This window comes from Ovis canadensis, chromosome 15 (genome assembly GCF_042477335.2).
Source record: "Ovis canadensis isolate MfBH-ARS-UI-01 breed Bighorn chromosome 15, ARS-UI_OviCan_v2, whole genome shotgun sequence".
Taxonomy (NCBI): Eukaryota; Metazoa; Chordata; class Mammalia; order Artiodactyla; family Bovidae; genus Ovis; species Ovis canadensis.
The window spans coordinates 56476643-56486649 of record NC_091259.1 but is presented as its reverse complement, the minus strand read 5'-3'; the positions used below and the strand labels follow the sequence as shown (position 1 = coordinate 56486649).

The 10007-nt window shown below is 39.9% G+C and overlaps 1 protein-coding gene and 1 pseudogene across 8 annotated transcripts in view; both read right to left on the bottom strand.

The window, feature by feature from the left end:
* LOC138420309 (olfactory receptor 52A5-like) overlaps positions 1-10007 on the bottom strand; it is a 45965-nt gene that overhangs the window by 29220 nt on the left and 6738 nt on the right. For 3 of the 8 annotated variants that reach the window (XR_011249218.1, XR_011249217.1, XR_011249216.2), the window contains exon 3: positions 9799-9935. The exons of 2 other annotated variants lie outside the window; for them this stretch is intronic. The gene's annotated coding sequence lies outside the window, so the exon portion shown is untranslated. Of the gene's footprint in view, positions 1-1128; positions 2766-9798; positions 9936-10007 lie in introns of those variants that run through there. 3 more of the 8 variants (XM_069553435.1, XM_069553436.1, XM_069553437.1) reach the window with 2 other exon arrangements.
* LOC138420310 (olfactory receptor 52A1-like) lies at positions 5000-9884 on the bottom strand (annotated as a pseudogene).

Here is a 10007-nt window from a genome sequence, read left to right as displayed (position 1 = left end):
ACACCCACCAAAGTTAACAGAATTGCCCTTAGAAATAACTAAATTCAAAGGCTTTAACACTTTAACAAGAATTTAAAATTTTAATTTTTACTTAAATATTTTAAACTAAGATTTTGCTTCTCATTACTTATTTTGGTGGAAATATTTCCCTTTGTCCTTTGTATTTTTACAAAAGTGTGTTAGAGCTGTAAAGATTTAGACATGAGGCCTTTTAAGTATTAAATTTGTTTTTATGTGAAAATAAGTGATCTGAATCTTTGTGGTTTTCCCTCTTACCACAGCACTACATAGGGATATGCATTGAAAAAGCAGTTGGTCTCAGGGGTTGAACAAATAGACAAAGCAATTAATAAATGACAAATGTTACACGGGAATCTGACTTTAATAGAAAAGGATTATTACACCAAAAACAATGTGAAGGTAGGAAAAATAGCAGTGGGAAGCACAGTGCATCAATGAGAAAGGAGGCGTGCAGAGGATGGGTAATGTGTGCAGTAAATTGTCACGTTAATATTAACAAGTCAGTCTGTCAAGTCTTTCCTTAAAAGTTTCCTCCTCCTACAGGTAAAGGCCCTAAAATAATCCAGGAATTCTAATACTATCAGAAGATAAAGTAAAAGTTAACAGCAACTGTTTAAGAACAATGCAAGCCCTGACTTAAACATTATTGTATATTACCCTCTAACACCTCAGGAGACACTATCTCAGGAATGATTCCACAGAAGATCATAGTTTTATGACTTAAGTTTTCAGAGTTAATGGAGTTAAGATGAACTATCAGATCAGGCATTTAGATCTGAATCTCATAGTTTTTATGACTCTGTCAGAGTTAATTCATCCACATACAAATTTTTACTATCATGGGCAGTCATCATATATTCAGGTAGAACTTGATCTGTACTGTGACCTCCTGTCATGCGAACTGGCTACTCTCCTTCTTAACAACTGGCTGAGTTCATCTCAAATAGTCTTGTCAAAGTCCATCTAGGCTCTTATTGTGAGAAATTGTTTGATTATAATGTTTCTGTATACAGATGAATGATAGTTGTTCGCCTCTGGATTTAGCTGAAAACAGCAAATTTGAAACCATAAAATATCAAGCATCAAAAGTCAAATGATTTCACTTACTCTGATGTAGAAACTGTTCTGGAACAGTTGTATTATGGTTCTTTGCCGGGAGCCAGCGTGAGGAATTCCACCCGTGACAAGGTCATGTGGCAGAGCTCTGATGGCAAGGCTAATCAGCCCTCGGGCTTTCCCCCTGGAATTTCCTGAGCATCCACCCCCCCAAAAAAATAAGAATCTGCCTGCTTTTCTACTCTTCTAATATTCTCTGGAAAAAGTCAAATCAGGGCTTTAGTCTTCTGCATTTGAAAGGGATGTTTCAGTTAAAACCCCTCTGATAGCTCTCTAGATTGCCTAACAGGTTCCCCAGGACCTCTTACAGCTTGTGAATTGCTTACAGCCCCCCAACCGCGAGAGGCACAGAGCTTAAAGCATCTTACGATACAGAGCCTTTTCTAAAGAGTTAAAAATCATATCGGTGACGGGTTTTCACTGTTGACTCAATGATTGCCGCCAGGTCTCCATATTCTTTATCTTTTAGGCACCTGGGAGGATGTTAATCAATGTAAACAGGATATGGAAAAAGATATATAGTAGTTTTGATGTTAGCAACACTAGACTTTTGAGTTAATTACTTCTCTTGGTTATATACCACTGCACTCCTCTTGTGTCCTTGCTATGTAAGGATGTAGCTTTATTTAGTGTTTTCTGAGAGTGGCACCAGATTTTGGGAAGATCAACACAAATAAGTCTTCTGGTTAACAAACCCTTATCAGAAAATAGGCTGTAAAATGTTGATTGGCCCTTTTGGCCAGAAGATGATGTAAATTACCTAAGACTTGTGTATACAACTAGGTATGCAGAGAGAAAAGCCTGGTTTTGATAAGAGTCTGGGCTGCTAACGCTGCATAACTTTGTGTTACCCATTGATCTCTATGTATAATCAAAAAGTATAAAAGGCCCTCTGAACAATAGAGGACGGGACAGTCGCTGGACTGGTTTCCCCCATGTCTCCTCTCTAATTTCTGGCTGAATTCCCATCCGGGGCAGGGAGGCTCACCATGTCTATTTACTTGTCCCGGCTTTTAAGAGCCACACGAGGTGGAGCCCAAGGCGGGGCACCCCCCAATATTCAAGAGGACGCCAGTGGTCTAACATAGATGGTGCAAGCTCCTTGTCTGGAACTTTATTGGCTTCCCATGTAAACCAAGTTATTCAGCCTTCTTTCTCCACTTAATTTTCCTACTACACTATTTCTTCCTAATCTAATCTTATATTAATAAATAAATAAGTTTTCCTTGCCAACACCATCCCCGCTTTGAACTCCCTGGATCCACCAGGGCTGGACCCCAGCAGTTCTTTACTGTGATAGGATGGAAATTTTAAGCCTGATATTAGTGCCTATTGCATATGCAAGAGAGTGTAGAATTAGTGCCTTCTTGATGTCTCCTTATATTTTGCTTTTTGGAGAATTTAAGGTCCAGCTAGTCAAGGCTATGGTTTCTCCTGTGGTCACGTATGGATGTGAGAGTTGGACTGTGAAGAAGGCTGAGCACCGAAGAATTGATGCTTTTGAACTGTGGTGTTGGAGAAGACTCTTGAGAGTCCTTTGGACTGCAAGGAGATCCAACCAGTCCATCCTAAAGGAGATCAGCCCTGGGATTTCTTTGGAAGGAATGATGCTAAAGCTGAAACTCCAGTACTTTGGCCACCTCATGCAAAGAGTTGACTCATTGGAAAAGACTCTGATGCTGGGAGGGATTGGGGGCAGGAGGAGAAGGGCATGACAGAGGATGAGATGGCTGGATGGCATCATGGACTCGATGGACGTGAGTCTGAGTGAACTCCAGGAGATGGTGATGAACAGGGAGGACTGGCGTGCTGCAATTCACGGGGTCGCAAAGTGTCGAATACGATTGAGCAACTGAACTGAACTGAACTGAGCTGAATATACTCTTTGGGAAATTTTAGAAATTATACATAGAAATGGAGATGGAAAACCAAATGTTATCTGAATTTTTATTGACGTATAACTCACATATAACACTATGGTGTACTATTTAGTGATTTGGTATTTAAATGCATTATGAAATGACCTCCATGATAAATCTAGTAGTCATCTGTCCCCATATAAAATTATTAAAGTGCTATTGATTATATTTCTTACACTGTCTATTACATCCCATGAATTTATTCATTTATAACTGGAGGTTTCTATTTCATAATTCCCTTTATCTATTTCATCCAGCCCCTTAATCCACCTCCTCTGGCAACCACCAGTTTCTTCTCTGTATCTATGAGTGAATCTGTTATTGTTTTGTTCTGTTTGTACATTTCTGATGCTTTTTTGATTCCACATATGAATGAAATTATACAGCAGATATCTTTCTATCTTACTGTATTTCATCTATCATGATGTTCTCTGGGACCAGCCATGTTGTCACAGTTAGCAAGACTGCCTTTGTTTTTTGTCTATATCTTTATACTATTTAAGTGTAATGATATAGCTTAGTATGAAAGCAAAACGGACCTGCTCACTAAATCCCAAATGAGGCTGATTTTCCCATCAAACCAGGATGATATGAATGTCAAGACAACTTTGTATTCCCACATTGGAATACATACTACACCAACAGGGTCAACACAAAATATCTGAAGCCTATAGATGGTTCTCTATCAAGAAGAAGAGGGAGGAGACATGCCAAATATTATTATTCCCAAAGTGAACATTTAGCTGCTGCTGCTGCTGCTAAGTCGCTTCAGTCATGTCCGACTCTGTGTGACCCCATAGACGGAAGCCCACCAAGCTCCCCCATCCCTGGGATTCTCCAGGCAAGAACACTGCAGTGGGTTGCCATTTCCTTCTTCAATGCATGAAAGTAAAAAGTGAAAGTGAAGTCGCTCAATTGTGTCCGACTCTTAGCCACCCCATGGACTGCAGCCTACCAGACTCCTCCGCCCATGGGATTTTCCAGGTAAAAGTACTGGAGTGGGTTGCCATTGCCTTCTCCAGAACATTTAGCTAAGGAACTGCAAATAGCCAGAAGGATCAATGTATTTTGCTACCTTACCTGAAAGCCACCACCAAGTGACAGAAGAGTCAATTATTGCCACTGATGGCTGAAAAATCACCATCATCAGATCTCTTCCTCTATCTGAAGTCAATCCTACTAGAAAATACCAGGGCCTACTAGAAATTTTGTTTCTTGTGGAGTCCTGAGTAACAAAGCCCGTAAAAATATTAATATCAATTACAAATTCATGAAATTGAAGCACAGTGTAAATTTACCATTATGCCACTCTTCTCTAGCATAAAACATATGGTAGGTGTTGGATAATCCAGTGAATTAAAACATAATTACAGGGCTAAAAAAAATGATTGATATGTAAAGTAGAACCCCTGAGTTTTCATGTTTTTTATCACTCCTTAGTAACTCTGAAAATTCATTGAAATTTTAAACATCATTATCTCATCATATCCATAAAATTTATTTGTTTGGTTTTTTTTTTTTTTTTTTGGTAAAGAACATGTTAAGATACACTTTCTCTGATTTTTTATGACCAACATCTTCAAGCAACAAGAGTAGACAACTTGTTTTCACTGAGTACCTAGACACTACAGAACACTAATACTTGGGTGCATTTAAATTCTGTGAGAAATGCATAACTTTTGAATTATCTGGAGAATTCTTAGAGGAGGAACCAGAGTCTAAAAGGTAAAAAAAAAAAAAAGAAAAAAGAAAAAAGAAAGGAAAAGGAAGTGAAATATTGTTCATTATTTTGCACTTTCTATACTTTTCATTCTCACTACCCTGATAGGATCCATAATCTTATTCATTGATAGTTTTCACGGGCTATGAGGATGTGAGAACTAGCTGTCACCCTGGCAGATTTCACAAGACAACTTTTGAGAAAACTTAAGCATCTCAAATTACATGCTTTTGCTTTATTTTATTTGAAGTAACATAGACGGGAAAACAATGGAAACAGTGTCAGACTTTATTTTGGGGGGCTCCAAAATCACTGCAGATGGTGATTGAAGCCATCAAATAAAAAGACGCTTACTCCTTGGAAGGAAAGTTATGACCAACCTAGATAGCGCATTAAAAAGCAGAGGCGTTACTTTGCCAACAAAGGTCCATCTAGGCAAGGTTATGATTTTTTCAGTAGTCATGTATGGATGTGAGAGTTGGACTGTGAAGAAGGCTGAGCACCGAAGAATTGATGCTTTTGAACTGTGGTGATGGAGAAGCCTCTTGAGAGTCCCTTGGACTGCAAGGAGATCCAGCCAGTCCATTTGGAAGGACTGATGCTAAAGCTGAAACTCCAATACTTTGGCCACCTCATGCGAACAGCTGACTCATTGCAAAAGACTCTGACGCTGGGAGGGATTAGGGGCAGGAGGAGAAGGGTGCCGAGGTCCAGCCCCGGTGGATCCAGGGTAATTCGAAGTGTGAATGGCGTAGGCGAGGAAAAACTTATTTATTTAGAAATATAAGATTAGATTAGGAAGAAATAGTGTAGTAGGAAAATTAAGTGGAGAAAGAAGGCTGAATAACTTGGTTTACATGGAAAACCAATAAAACTTTGAGACAAGAAGTTTGCACCATCTACGTTAGGCCACCGGTGTCCGTTTGAATATTGGAGGGTGCCCCGCCTTGGGCTCCTTCTCTTACAGATCTTAGAAGCCAGGGCAAGTAAGTAGACATGACGAGCCTCCATGTCCCAGATGGGAATGCAGCCAGAAATTAGAGTAAAGAGAAGACACGGGGGAAACCAGTCAAGTGACTGGCCTGGGCTCTATTGTCTAGAAAGGCCTTTTATACCTTTTTTGATTGTACATGGAGATCAATGGGTAATATAAAGTTATGCAGCATCAGCAGCCCTGTCTCTTATCAAAACCAGGCTTTTTCTCTGCATACTTAATTGTATACACAAGTCTTAGGTGATTTATATCATCTTCTAGCCAGAGGGCCAATTAACATTTTACAGCCTTTTTTCTGATAAGGATTTGTCAACCAGAAGACTTATTTGTGTTGATCTTCCCAAAGTCTGGTGCTACTCTCAGAAAGCACTAAATAAAGTTACATTCTTACATAGCAAAGATACAACAATTTATAACAATGAAAAGGAGTACAGTGATTTATAACAAAGAAAAGTAATTAACTCAAAAGTCTAGTGTTGCTAACATCAAAACTACTATATTCCTATTTCTATATCCCAATTTCATTGATTAATATCCTTCAGGTGCCTAAAAGATAAAGAATATGGAGGCCTGGCAGCAGTCATTGAGTCAACAGTGAAAACCTGTCACCAATATAATGTTTAGCTTTTTAGAAAAGACTCTGTGTCTCTAAGATGCTCTAAGATTCGTGCCTCTCATGGTTGGGCTGTAAACAATTCACAAGTTGTAAAAAGTCTCCAACTGTTAGGCAAGTTAGAGAGCCATCAGAGGAGTTTTAAGCCGAGACATTCTTTTGCAGGAGACTGAAGCCCTAAGTTAACTTTTTTCCAGAGAATGTCAGAAAAGTGGAAAAGCACAGTACAATAAGGCAGGCAGAGTCTGGTTTTTTGGGGGTAGATGTTCAGGAAAACCAAGGGGGAACCCCCGAAGCCGGATCACGCCTTTGCGTTTTGTCGGGCTTACTTCCTCATGACCTTTGTCACAGGCAGGATTCCTCACACAGGCTCCCAGCAGAAGGGGATGACAGAGGATGAGATGGCTGGATGGGGTCACCGACTCGATGGACATGAGTTTGAGTGAACTCCTGGAGTTAGTGATGGAAAGGGAGGCCTGGCGTGCTGCAATTCATGGGGTCGCAGAGTCGGACATGACTGAGTGACTGAACTGAACCGAACTGAACTGATGGTACAAAGAAGAAACAATGAAACTATAAATATGGTGGATTTTAAGAAGAGAACATTTTTACCACATGAATGCGAATCTGCTTGGTTTTTGCACCATAGACAAGAGGATTGAGAAACGGAGGGACCAGCAAGTAAATGCTAGAAAAGAGGATATGGATGTAAGGGGGGATGTGAGAACCAAACCTATGTGCAAAGAAAGAGAAGAAGGCAAGGAGGTAGAACTGGAGGAAGACACAGATGTGAGCGATGCAAGTATTGAATGCTTTCAAACTAGCCTCCTTCTGGGGCAAATGAAAAACTGTGATAAATATCTGTACATAGGACAATGTGATGCATATGAGGTCAAACCCTGCAACAGTGAAAGCCACAAACAAACCATAGATTTTGTTGACCCTGACATCTTCTGCAGCCAGAATTTTACAATGGCCATATGCTCACAGTAGCAGTGGGAGATAACTTTTGTATGATAAAAGTGCAACCAGCATTTTATCAGTACTAGGCCAGGGGTCATAAAAACGGTAGCCCTGAGTGTTACCATAGCTGCTATTTGGGTAACTACCTGGGGGGTGAAGATGGCAGCATGTCTCAGTGGATAACAGATGGCCACATAGCGGTCCAGGGCCATGGCCAGGAGGAAGCCTGACTCAAAGCCTTCAAATGTGTGAATGAGCTACATTTGAAGCAGGCAAGAGTCAAAATATATCTCTGGTATATGAAACCAGAAGATTCCAAGCATTTTGGGCACAATGCTGGTGCTAAGAGCAATATCTGTGACTCCTAGCATGCCTAGGAAAATGTACATGGGTTCATGGAGGCTGGGCTCCGATTTGATGATGATCAGAAGCAAGGCATTTCTGATCACAGCAGTGAGGTAGATGTCACAGAATGGAATCCCAATCCAGCACTGCACAGACTCTAGGCCTGGGATCCCTATTAGCATGAACACAGAAGGCATGAAGACTGTGATGTTGGAAATGGACACAGTGTCTTTGATTTCCAGATGCAAACAAATTAGTCTGTGCTATTGTACTATCTCGGAGAAGGTGATGGCACCCCACTCCAGGACTCTTGCCTGGCAAATCCCATGGACGGAGGAGCCTGGTAGGCTGCAGTCCATGGGGTCGCAAAGAGTTGGACACAACTGAGCGACTTCCCTTTCACGTTTCAATTTCATGCATTGGAGAAGGAAATGGCAACCCACTCCAGTGTTCTTGCTTGGAGAATCCCAGGGACAGGGGAGCCTGGTGGGCTGCCGTATATGGGGTCACACAGAGTCGGACACGACTGAAGTGACTTAGCAGCAGCAGCATTGTACTATCTATTTTTATGCCAGATCTTCATATTTTCTGATTTTAGCTGAACTCTGAGATCATATCATCCATCTCCTTCATAATATTGATGGGAAAATACAGATTCACAAGCCACATCACTGTTTAAGAAGTCCATCCACAAACACTGTACCACAATAAGATGTTATGTTCATAGCCAGCCAACCTCAGTAACACCAACCAAATCACATAGGTAATAGAATAAATTGCTGACTTGTTTTTCTCTTTCCAGACCTATGGACAAAGAAAAAATAATAGACTTGTTTATTTTGCTTGTAGATTGCATTTTAATCAGTTTGATGAATAGTGTACTTTCTAGATACTACTCAATCACTTTATTATTCTCAATTGTCTTTAAGTCAGGAACAGTTTGCATGAGCAGATTCTCAGACTCTGATTAGTATTTTATTTTAAATGGCTCCTTATGAAAGAAAAATAGAGATAAAAACAGTTGACATCAATGAGCATAATGTCCTTAGTTATTTAAGTTATCTCTTCTGTATAAGACTGGATGATTTTTCAAAAGAATGTAAAGAGTTAGAAAAGATCATTCAAATTCACATATTTGTGGCAATCCTGGTCAAAGTTCTTTGCCACTTTCTACATTTCTCATAAAGCTGTGTTATATTTTGCTTATATTTCTTCAGCTGAAATCATTAAAATTAGTTGTGTGCTCAAAATAGTTGAAGTTCTATAATACACATTAGTGCAGAAGGAGGAATCTCTGGGACTCAAGAAAATCAGCAGCAGAAATGATAGGGACAGGAGGACTCATTCTTGACTACAAGATATGGGGAAATGAGTAAATGTGTAACGTAGCCAAACTGAGGCTAATTTCTTGGGTTTACACTGGTCAGAGCTCCCATAAGCATGAGATTTGTCCACTTTAGGTTCATTAACTCTTAATACAGTATAGATAACTTGGAAGAGGAGTCATTTTTTTGAGTTCAAGCAAAGCATATTCATTAGAAAATAAAGGATGAAAGAACAGGTTTTTTTTAAAGAGTCAAATGTAAAGCTAGTTACTTTATGTCAGCAAGCTCATAAGGTATCATCTAACCTTATACTTAGCATCAATAAACATACCAGCAAATGCTAGGACAGCTGTGATTTATGTTGCTAAACATCAAGTGAAAGAATGAAGTCAGTCGGGCCATTTTATGGCAGAAACCGTGTATTTGCTGACAAATAGCTGGAATAGACTTAATGAATTAACTACTTTGATTTTGGCATGTTTGATCCCCAGTGCTTAGTTCAGTGACTCTCCAACCCATAGATGGCTGACTCTTTTCTAATAAGGGTAACGTTTTTCCCCAGAAGTGATCAGAATGAGAATAGGATTCCTTTAAGTATAAACATAGTATCTGACTTCTTCAAAGGTAAGGAATTGTCATGTGAGCATCACATGATAGTATAGACAGTGGGATGACAGGCAGGTATACGTAAGTGAGTACAGGACTGATGGGATGGAGTGATTATTGTGGAAAAGCTGATAATGGAATATTACAGAAGTTAATTTAGGAATAGGAGGACTTACTTGTCAATAGCTATTGGGAGCCGTTGCTGCTCTTGACTGATCCACAATTTCTCATTGCTCGACTCTTTCTTCCACCTGAGATTGCAGTCTCATGCCCTCGTGTTCTGTTCTGCAGTGCCTCTTTGGATCTGTCCCCTCTATATCAGCACACAGACAATGTTATGCATTCTAATCCTTTTGGTGCTGGGGCCATATGCAACATGTGAAAA